The sequence below is a fragment of the Hemiscyllium ocellatum genome, chromosome 4 (assembly GCF_020745735.1).
Source record: "Hemiscyllium ocellatum isolate sHemOce1 chromosome 4, sHemOce1.pat.X.cur, whole genome shotgun sequence".
NCBI classification, from domain to species: domain Eukaryota; kingdom Metazoa; phylum Chordata; class Chondrichthyes; order Orectolobiformes; family Hemiscylliidae; genus Hemiscyllium; species Hemiscyllium ocellatum.
In genome coordinates, this window is record NC_083404.1 from 17,887,154 (window position 1) to 17,899,350 (window position 12,197).

Here is a 12,197-nt window from a genome sequence, read left to right on the forward strand (position 1 = left end):
AAGGCCAAAGAGATTAAACAACAGCAGAGGTAATAGTGCAAGGCAGAAAAGGATTTGGGACGAACAAAAAACAGAAATAACTGCAGACACTCAGCAGGTTTGTGAAGAACAAACAGAGTTAGTATTAACTCTATTTGCATTCCACAGATGCTATGAGACCTGCTGAGTTTCTCCAGAAATCTGTTTTTGTTTGTTTCAGATCTCCAGCATCTGCAGTTCTTTGCTGGATTAAAAAAAATTTGAGAATGGGACAAGTAAGGAAATAAAAGATGTTTCTGTTTCAGAATCCCTCCAGTATGCAAACAGGCCCTTTGACCCAACAAGTCTACACTGACCCTCCGAAGAGCAACCCACTCTGATCCATTGTCCTGTCACATTATCCTATATTTACCCCAGCTAATGCGCCTAGCCTGCACATCCCTGAACACTATGGGCAATTTTGCATGGCCAATTCATCTAAACTGCACATCCTTGGATTGTGGGAGGAAACCAGAGCACCCAGAGGAAACCCACAAAGTCACCCGAGGCTGGAATCAAACCTGGGTCTCTGGCACAGTGAAGCAGCAGTGCTAGCCACTGAACGACCATGCCTCCCCACACCTGGTGGAATTGCTATTGTGCAAATGTAGTGCCATTACCAAAAGCTACCATCCAGAAATAGCAACTGGCCTCAAGAAAGAAATGGGAACAGAAGGTATGATTTGAACTGGTTGAATTCAATGTTGATGCCTAATCAAATAAGGTCAGAATTAGAGTCAAGCAGAGAATTAAAATCACAAGCGACCGGAAACTTGGGTTCATGCCTAAAAACTAAACAGAGGCGTTTCACTAAGTGATTACCCAATCTGTATTTAATAAAGGAAACCACAAAATGAACAGCAAGCACAGTTTGCTAAACTGAAAGAAATGCATGTGTGCACATGCTTCACCTGGAAGGAGTGGGCCTTGCACAATGAGAAAGAATGAGATAACAGGGCAGGTATAGCATTGCCTGTGCTTGCATGGGAAGGTACCATGGGAAAGGGAAATAATGTCACAGGGACAGACAAGTGGACATTGTATTGCTTTAGGATAGTTCCGTGTGTTAATGTCATTACCATATGTAAATGTAAATGGTACGTTTTATATAATGAGACTAAGTTAGTGATGCTCAGAACTGTCGTTCTGAGATAAGTTAACTGAAAATAAAGGGCGATTTTTTTTTTAACCCAGGGAAAAGAGCTCACCAGCTTGGGCCAAAGAGAAATCTGTGTGTCTCATATTGGATATGGCTGTACTAGTGATGATTGAGACTTGCTCAACCCTTGTAACACTTTGACACAACCTTCTCAAGACCAATACAGGGATGGGAAGTACAGCAAGACTCACATCCCATGAACAAAACAAAACTTGCTTTGGCTTAGTAATTAGTTAATGTTCTGCAACAGCAGTAGAAAGATTTCAGAGGAGATTTCATGGACAACTAATCTGATATTGCACCACTTCTGCTTATACCCAAAGTCAAAATATGGGTGGCATGGTGGCACAGTGGTTAGCACTGCTGCCTCACAGCACCAGAGACCCAGGTTCAAATCCTGCTTCAGGCAACTGTCTGTGTGGAGTTTGCACATTCTCCCTGTGTCTGCGTGGGTTTCCTCCGGGTGCTCCGGTTTCCTCTCACAGTCTAAAGATGTTCTGGTTAGGTGAATTGGCCATGCTAAATTGCCCGTAGTGTTAGGTGTAGGGGAATGGGTCTGGGTGGGTTGCTCTTCAGAGGGTTGGTGTGGACTTGTTGGGCTGTAGAGGCTGTTTCCACTCTGTAAGTAATCTAATCAAAATGGCACTTATTACTTTCTAGGATTCATCACATTAAAAACAGTTTTGACTTATAAATCTAATGGAGATTTCAACATATTTAGTGAGAAATCTATGGTCAGCAAAATGGACTATTTTTGGTTATTAGACTCATAGAGTCATAGAGACGTACAGCATTGAAACAAACCCTTCAGTCCAACCCATCTATGCCGACAAGATATCCCAACCCTATCTAGTCCCACCTGCCAGCACGCAGCCCATATCCTTCCAAACCCTTCCTATTCATATACTCATCCAAATGCTTCCTAAATGTTGGAATTGTAGCAGCCTCCACCACTTCCTCTGGCAGCTCATTCCATACATGTGCCACCCTCTGTGTGAAAAAGTTGCCCCGTAAGTCTCTTTTACATCTTTCCATTCTCACCCTAAACCTATGCCCTCTAGTTCTGGACTCCCCGACCCCAGGGAAAAGACTTTGCCTATTTATCCTATCCATGCCCCTCATAATTTTGTAAACCTCTATAAGGTCACCCCTCAGCCTCTGACATTCCAGGAAAAACAGCCCCAGCCTGTTCAACCTCTCCCTATAGCTCAAATCCTCCAACCCTGGCAACATCTTTGTAAATCTTTTCTGAACCCTTTCAAGTTTCACAACATCTTTCCGATAGGAAGGAGACCAGAATTGCACGCAATATTCCAACAGTGGCCTAACCAATGTCCTGTACAGCTGCAACATGACCTCCCAAATCCTGTACTCAATACTCTGACCAATAAAAGAAAGCATACCAAATGCCTTCTTCACTATTCTACCTACCTGCGACTCCACTTTCAAGGAGCTATGAACTTGCACTCCAAAGTCTCTTAGTTCAGCAACGTTCCCAAGGACCTTACCATTAAGTGTATATGCACTGCTAAGATTTGCTTTCCAAAAATGCAGCACCCCGCCTTTATCTGAATTAAACTCCATCTGCCACTTCTCAGCCCATTGGCCCATCTGATCAAGATCATGTTGTAATCTAAGGTAACCTTCTTTGCTGTCCACTACACCTCCAATTTTGGTGTCATCTGCAGACTTACTAATTATACCTCTTATGCTTGCATCCAAATCATTTATATAAATGACAAAAAGTCGAGGACCCAGCACTGATCCTTGTGGCACTCCACTGGTCACAGGCCTCCAGTCTGAAAAAACAACCCTCGACCTCCACCCTCTGACCTCTACCTTTGAGCTGGTTCTGTATCCAATTGGCTAGTTCTCCCTGTATTCAATGAGTTCTGACCTTGCCAACCAGTCTCCCATGGGGAACCTTGTTGAACGCCTTACTAAAGTCCATTTAGATCACATCTACTGCCTTGCCCTCATCAATCCTCTTTGTTACTTTTTCAAAAAACTCAATCAAGTTTATGAGACATGATTTCCCATGCACAAAGCCATGTTGACTATCCCTAATCAGTCCTTGCCTTTCCAAATATATGTACATCCTGTCCCTCAGGATTCCCTCCAACAACTTGCCCACCACCAATATCAGGCTCACTGGTCTATAGTCCCCTGGCTTGTCCTTACCACCCTTCTTAAAGAGTGGCACCATGTTAGCCAATCTCCAATCCTCTGGCACCTCACCTGTGACTACTGATGGTACAAATATCTCAGCAAGAGACCCAGCAATCACTTCCCTAGCTTTCTAATCTGATGATGCACCACTTCTGCTTATACCCAAAGTCAAAATTACACTTATTACTTTCTAGGATTCATCACATTAAAAACAGTTTTGACTTTTAAATCTAATGGAGAATTTGATATATTTAGTGAGAAATCTGTGGTCAGCAAAATTAACTCTCTGTTCATTGAGAAATAGCTAATGAGGAAGTTCCCTGTTGCTGCAGTATTTTTTGACCTGGTATTATTTTTCTGTTGTAACAAAGGCCTTTGAGGGAGACTTTAGCAAAAATAGCGTACATAGAAAGAACATAGAACATAGAGTAATACAGCACAGAACAGGCCCTTCGGCCCACGATGTTGTGCCGAACATCTATCCTAGATTAAGCACCCATCCATGTACCTATCCAATTGCCGCTTAAAGGTCGCCAATGATTCTGACTCTACCACTCCCACAGGCAGCGCATTCCATGCCCCCACCACTCTCTGGGTAAAGAACCCACCCCTGACATCTCCCCTATACCTTCCACTCTTCACCTTAAATTTATGTCCCCTTGTAACACTCTGTTGTACCCGGGGAAAAAGTTTCTGACTGTCTACTCTATCTATTCCTCTGATCATCTTATAAACCTCTATCAAGTCACCCCTCATCCTTCGCCGTTCCAACGAGAAAAGGCCGAGAACTCTCAACCTATCCTCGTACGACCTATTCTCCATTCCAGGCAACATCCTGGTAAATCTTCTCTGCACCCTCTCCAAAGCTTCCACATCTTTCCTAAAGTGAGGCGACCAGAACTGCACACAGTATTCCAAATGTGGCCTAACCAAAGTCCTGTACAGCTGCAACATCACTTCACGACTCTTGAATTCAATCCCTCTGCTGATGAACGCTAAATGTACCTTATTAATCACCTTACAGCTAGTAAACTGATTTATTTTAAGTAGTGAATCCTAAAGGACTTGTATATTGACTCTGTTATATATGTCATACTTAATTGTGTTTGCATCACTTTCAAATAATCTGTGTGTTAAGCAAATGACTCAACGTCTTACTTTCGTGCAGTTAATTGGTACTCAAAATATTGGTATTCAAAGTTTGTGTGAAGGTTTGTAGCTCGGGTGCTCGTTGTTGTGGTTGTGTGGCTGGGAATTTGTAGTCTGTCCCCTGTCTAGGTGACATCCTCAGTGCTTGGGAGCCTCCTGTGAAGCGCTTCTATGATCTTTCCTTTGGCATTTGTAGTGGTTTGAATCTGCCGCTTCTGGTTGTCAGTTCCAGCTATCCACTGCAGTGGCCAGTATATTGGGTCCAGGTCGATGTGCTTGTTGATTGAATCAGTGGATGAGTGCCATGCCTCTAGGAATTCCCTGGCTGTTCTCTGTTTGGCTTGTCCTATAATAATAGTGTTGTCCCAGTCAAACTCATGTTGCTTGTCATCTGCATGTGTGGCTACTAAGGTTAGCTGGTTGTGCCGTTTCGTGCCGAGTTGGTGTTCATGGATGCGGATCGTTAACTGTCTTCCTGTTTGTCCTATGTAGTGTTTTGTGCAGCCCTTGCATGGGATTTTGTATACTATGTTGGTTTTGCTCATGCTGGGTATCGGGTCCTTTGTCCTGGTGAGTTGTTGTCTGAGAGTGGCTGTTGGTTTGTGTGCTGTTATGAATCCTAGTGGTCGCAGTAGTCTGGCTGTCAGTTCGGAAATGCTCCTGATGTATGGCAAAGTGGCTAGTCTTTTGAGTTGTGGCATGTCCTCATTCTGTTGTCTTTCCCTTAGGCATCTGTTGATGAAAATGCGGAGGTATCGGTTTTTGGCAAATACATTGTAGAGGTGTTCTTCTTCCTCTTTTTGCAGTTCTGGAGTACTGCAGTGTGTTGTGGCCCTTTTGAACAGTGTCTTGATGCAACTTCTTTTGTGTGTGTTGGGGTGGTTGCTTTCGTAGCTCAGGACTTGGTCTGTGTGTGTGGCTTTCCTGTATACCTTTGTGGTGAATTCTTCGTTCGGTGTTCTCTGTACCATCACATCCAGGAATGGGAGTTGGTCGTCCTTTTCTTCCTCTCTAGTGAATCGGATTCCTGTGAGTGTGACGTTGATGATCCGGTGTGTGTTCTCTATTTCTGTGTTTTTAATGATTACAAAGGTGTCATCCATGTATCTGACCAAGAGTTTCGGTTGAATTTGCGGTAAGACTGTTTGTTCTAATCTTTGCATTACAGCTTCTGTTTTGAGCCCATGGGTGTGCCGTTGATTTGTTCATATATTTGATTGTTGAATGTGAAGTGTGTTGTGAGACACAGGTCCAGTAGTTTGAGTATGCAGTCTTTGTTGATAGGTTCACTGCCTTGTTGTCTGTTCTGTATGTCCAGTAGGTTGGCTATTGTTTCTCTGGCTAGGGTTTTGTTGATAGAGGTGAACGGTGCCGTTACATCGAATGAGACCATAGTTTCTTCCTTGTCTATCTATATATTTCTGATGATGTCCAAGAATTCCTGTGTTGACTGGATAGAGTGTCTGGATCCGCTGATCAGGTGTTTCAGTTTCTGCTGTAGTTCTTTAGTTTAACATGAGTTTGACTGGGACAGCACTACTATTATAGGACAAGACAAACAGATAACAACCAGGGAATTCTGAGAGGCATGGCACTCATCTACTGATTCAATCAACAAGCACATCGACCTGGACCCAATATACCGGCCACTGCAGTGGACAGCTGGAACTGACAACCGGAAGCGGCAGATTCAAACCAGTATAAATGCCGGAGAAAAGATCACAGAAGTGATTCACAGGAGGCTCCCAAGCACTGAGGATGTCACCTAGACAGGGGATGAAACATCTGCAACACAAATTCCCAGCTCGGTGAACAGAACCACAACATTGGTATTCATTTTGGCTATCTCACAAATTTCTAAATAGACAAAATGAAGACTAAAGCTTAATATTTACCGTAAATAAATCGCAATATCATCAGGACAGACAGTAGCTCCTGCTACTAACATATCTTCATAAAAACTGCAAACTGTGATATTGGAATGAATTGAAAATAAGCTGAAATGATTTGAACATCTTCAGATGACAGGGATGAAGTTTCTTCTTCCCCAGTTTCCTTCATGCCAAACCAGTAACTTTAATCACTGCTCCATGATGAACAGGAGGAATTGAGGGAGAGATAGATAGAGGAGCCACGGGCTGTCCCTGTTTGAAATGGAAGATAGACATAACCATGCTGAATCAAGCAGAGGAGCACAGTCAAAGAAGAGACACACAAGATGGATATTCCTGTGTCCATATGTCAGATTTACAGATTAGGTTCCCTACAATATGAAAACAGGCCCTTCGGTCCAACAATTCCACACTGACCCTCCAAAGAGTAACCCACCCATATCCATTTCCCTTTGACTAAAGCACCTAACACTATGGGCAATTTAGCATGGCCAATTCACCTGATCTGCACACCTCTTGGACTGTGGGAGGAAACCGGAACACCCGGAGGAAACCCACACAGACACAGGGAGTATGTGCAAACTCCACACAGACAGTCACCCAAGGCTGTGATCGAACCTGGGTCCCTGGCACTGTGAGGCAGCAGAGCTAACCACTGAGCTACTGTGCCACCCCTGTGACCAGTGGCGAATTGTGCTTCTTTCAATGTCAGAAACAATGAAAAACTTCTTCAACGTGTATAGCATGGATGCGGTAATTAATTTAATGAAAATTTATATCAAACCAAAGTGTTTTCTAGAATGAGGCAAGCTCAGGATAAACAATCCTGGATAAGAGCTTTGAATTTCCCTGCTGTCATGTTCAATGCCGTGACCACTAATCCGATCCTGGACATAATCCTCCATTGTCACTTTGTCTGCATGATCTGAGAAAATGTGTTGCTCCCTTGCTTCTTCCTCTTGGTCGACACCTCTCTGAGGGCAGTGAGATGTTGGTTTCAGTTATAGCATCTCCTTGCCTCTCTGCAGGATTTCATTTCAATTTCAGTTACAGGTGATATTCCTGTCCTTGAGCAAAGTTTTTCAGATGCCAAAAAGATTTGCAGCACCTTTGATTATCTGAGCTTGAACTAGTTTTGGCAGCTACCAGGATACAGGGCATCCACCTGCATGTAATGTCAATTGTGGTTACAAACCAGTTGGACATTTTGTATGTGAAATCCCTTTCTATGAAGGGATTGCCCTGGTTGCTCATATGAATCAATTGAATCCCAATAGTGTAGAAACAGGTCATTTGGCCCAACAAGTCCACACCGTGCCTCTGAAGAGTATCCCATCCAGACACATTCCCCAACCCTATTACTCTACATTTCCCCTGACTCATGCACCAAACCTGGACATCCCTGAGCACTATGAGCAATTTAGCATGGCCAATTCACCTAACCTACACATCTTTGGATTGTAGGACATGGAGAAAACCCATGCAGACACGGGGTGAATTTGGAAACTTCACACAGATGGTCACCCCAGGCTGGAATCAAACCCAGGTCCCTGGCATTGTGAGGCAGCAGTGCTAACTACTGAGCTACCTAGCCATCCCGTTCAGTCAGTAGCTTGATGGCTACTTGGTTACAATCAATGACTGCCCGCATCTGAGGGAAATGCAGCTTGCAGAAGCTCAGTGCAAGCTGAAAGAACAGCACTTCATTTTCCATGTGAGGACTCTGCAGCCTTCTGGACTTAATATCGAGTTCAACAATCTTAGGGATTAACCACCTTCTTCAAAGCCCTTACCCCAACACCAGGTCTTAACATCACGTGGACTGCCACCACCAACAATCTATTGTCGCTACAAATGATCCCCATTAGCAGCTTTCAGGCTGACCGTTACCCAGTCCTATCCAACTGCTTTTCTCTCTTTTTGGGCTCTATCTCCAACTGTCATTCACTCCTCCCTCTTCCTTCCACCCTATCTTCTGCACAGATACCAACCTTTTCCTAGCTACCATCATTCCTGAAGAAGGGTCACTAACTCGAAAGGTTAACTCTGATTTCTCTCCACAGATGCTAGAGTCTTTCCAGTAATTTCTGTTTTTGTGGGAAGTTGTGTATGTTGTACTTGCCAGGAATACATGGACCCAGACACTAGTTTCTAAACTGAACACATCGGGAAAACATCAAGGAACAATCAAGGCATTTCAATATCTCCATTGCCTCAGCCGCTATTCATTGCAAATTTGAACATTAGGATTTTTATATTGTGTAATCGAGAAGCAATATTATCAGTAACTAACTCTGCTTAATGTCGACGATATGGCACAGTCACATCACCACAGCAGATGGTGAAATTTGAATTCAATAAAAAAAATCTGGAATTCAGAGTTTAATGATGTCGAATGTTAGAAAAATCCATCTAGTCCTAATGTCCTCCAGAGAGGGAAACTGTCTGACCTACATGTGACTCCAGACCCACAGCAATGTGATTTACTCATAACTGCCCTCTGGGCAATTAGGGATGGGCAATAAATGCTGTCCTAGCCAGCGGCACCCTCATCCTCTGAATTTATAAAATCAAAAGCCAAGATTATCAAAGGGCTACAACTAAAATTCATGCGGTTAGTTCTTTTCTCACGGTTTTTCTCTGCATCAGCACTTTGATTGTAATTCTTGATGTGTTTAAAAATACCTCTGGCCTGCCTCACCCAGCCCGCCTAACAAGTTTCCAGTTGGTTAGAGATGGCTAGACAACTGTGGGTATTACTTTACTGGCAATGTTTAAAATCAAAGTTTGGACTCAGTTGATAGTAAGCTAAATGCACACTGAAAACACTTTCCTCAATCTTGGCCAGTTGTCTAATGGAATATAGGAAGAGTCACAGATGTTTAAAACTTGCAAACCATTTGTTAAGTTATATCGGTTGACCTCCTTTGGCATTGCAGAGATACAAAATCATGAATATCGCTGAAAAACAAAAACACTTAGCTGGACAATAAACAAGAAATGCCGAGGGATAAGAGAAACAACATTTATATTGGCACGGGAAAACCTGATTGGTTGGCAAGTGGAGGTATTACTATGGAGATGTACCATGTTCAATGATGGTGAAAAGTTAACTGCCAAGCTTTCTTCTAAATAAACCTGTTGCACTATAACCTGGTGTTGTGTGAGTTTTAAGCTCTTTTTAAAACATTGCCCTGAAAAAAATTAACCAGATAATGGCTGTCACCCAATTTGTTGAGCTGAACCAGGTGCAGTGTGTGTCCATGATCTTTCATTAAACAATGATGATAAATATCAGAGAGAGGTGATACTCTGTTGCTTGAGATGGTCATTGCTTAACTTTTGTGTGGAACAATTGTTCTTTACACTATTAACTAACATTTAAATATTAACTAGCTCCTTCTGCATATGGATATTGACTACTCCAATATCCGAGTAGTTGTGAACAGTTCTGAATGCAGCAATTATTGGCAAGCAAACATCAACATTTCTGAAGTTATGATAAACAGAATGTCATTGATGAAGCAACCAAGATGGTTTGGTCTAACACAGAATCCTGAGGAAAGCCTACATCACTGTCCCTGATCTGAGATGATTGATCTCCAATAACTACAAGCATTTTATTTGACTTATGTATGAATCTAACTGGTGAAGAATTTTCCCTCAATTTGCATTGACTTCAATCTTGGTAAAATTCCTTAATGTCACAAATGGTCAGATGGTACCATGATGTCCAGAGTGGTCTCTTTCATCTCACCTTTAGAACTCAGCTCTACTGCTCATACTTGTACCAAAGCTGTATACACTCCCAGAGTTAAGTGCCTCTGCAAACTGAGCATGGGTGATCAGGTTATTAGTAAATACACACTGGTCATGATACCATTAACAATATTGCACCTTCTATCACTTTGCTGCTGACTGAGTACAGTGTGATGGGGCTAGCAGGGACATGGGCTATAAGAATACAGAGGTTGGGAAAGTAGAATTGAGGCCTCAAAACTCTCAACCTTTGCTCCCCCCATCTCTCACAGCCTTAGCCAGAGCCCCATATATTCTGTCCTGGTCACACGATGGTGTCTACTCTTCCTTCAATGGCTCCAAAAGCCAGTGTTTGGATTTTCTGCATATTTCATGTGTCAGAACTGTGGGAATAAGCCCCTAATTCTGTTGAAGTCACAGGGACAGCATCATCCAGAAGTAATACAAATGAGAAGAAGGAGACTTTGTAATTGCACAATGAGATTCACCTGTGCACCTATGATAATGTTAATACTGTTATTTCTGTGGAAACTTCAGTGAATCAAGCACTTCATTTAATTTCTCCTTTCTCCTCCATTCCCACTGTTGCATAGTGAATTTCAAATGGACATTAGCCTTGGGGAGAATGGTATGAGCACAGTGGAAGAATAGTGAAGGGTGTGAAATTGTTGGAAGGATGTATGGCTGAGGAAATTTGTCCTTGCAGATGGGTATAGTACTGGATTGTCACTTGAGACTTCCTTACACATTCAGATTATGTCTTGCATGCCTGTATGAACTTGTTATTGGTTTCTTGGACAGCCAGGTGAGTGGCTAAAATCATCCTGGTCACATCGGATTCCTCAACCTGATTGGACAATGTTATCTGTTTGCATCATCCTCTTTCTGCAGTCCTATGTTGAACACACATGCTTCTTTTGCAAATTACTTTAAATCTGTGCCCTCTCATTAATGATCCATTGAAACAGTTTCTCCATATCTATTCAGCACCCCCACAATTTTGAAAACTTCTATCAGTTCTCCACCTAGCCTTCTTTCTCTCCAGTGAGAACAGTGCCAGTCTCTCCGATCTATTCTCGTAACTGAAGTTTTTCATCTTTGGAAACATTCTTTGTAAGCCTGTTCTGCACTCTCTCCTACCTATAGTATGGCAACTGAAACTATATAAAATACTCCAGCTGAGGTCAAATAAGTGCCTGATGCAAGTTCAGTATCCTCTGCTTGATTTTGTACTCTCTACCCCTACTAATACAGCCCAGGATACTGTATGTTTTACTATCTGCCCTCTCTACCTGTCCTGTCACCTTCAACAATCTGTGTGAATATACATACTGGCCTCTGTGTTCATGCTCCCTGTTATATTTTCTATTTGTGTTCCTCCTACCATCACCTCATATTTCCCTTCATTGAACATCATCTACTACCTTTCCACCAACCCTCCAGCTTGTAAATGTCCTTTTGAAGTTCTCCTGTCTTCCTTACAGTTTACACTTCTTCCAACTTTCATATCATGTGCCAACTTTGAAATGGTCCCCTGCATGCCAAGATCTGGATAATGTATTTATGGGTTCCAATTCTGAACCATGGGGAACTTCACTACAAACTTTCCTCCAGCTAGAAAAATATCCATTTTCTATTATTCTCTGTTTCCTATTACTCAGCCAACTTTGTTTATACTTTGTTACTACTCCTTTTATTCCATGAGCTATAACTTTTCTCACAAGTTTGATGTATGACACTATTCAAGTGCATTTTAGAAGTCCTTGTGCACCACATCAAAGCATCATTCTCATTTACCCTTTCTGTTACGTCTTCAAATAAACTCCACTAAGTTAGTTAAACACAACTTATCCTTGGGAAATCTATGCTGGTCCTTCCTATTCAACTCACCTTTTTCTATGTAACTACTAACTCTATCCCAAAGAGTTGTTTCTAGAAGCCTTCCCACCAACTGAGTTGACCTGACTCATTTGAATTAGAATTAGAACCCCTACTGTGTGGAAACAGGCCCTTTGGCCCAACAAGTCCACACCAACCCTCCAAAATGTAAT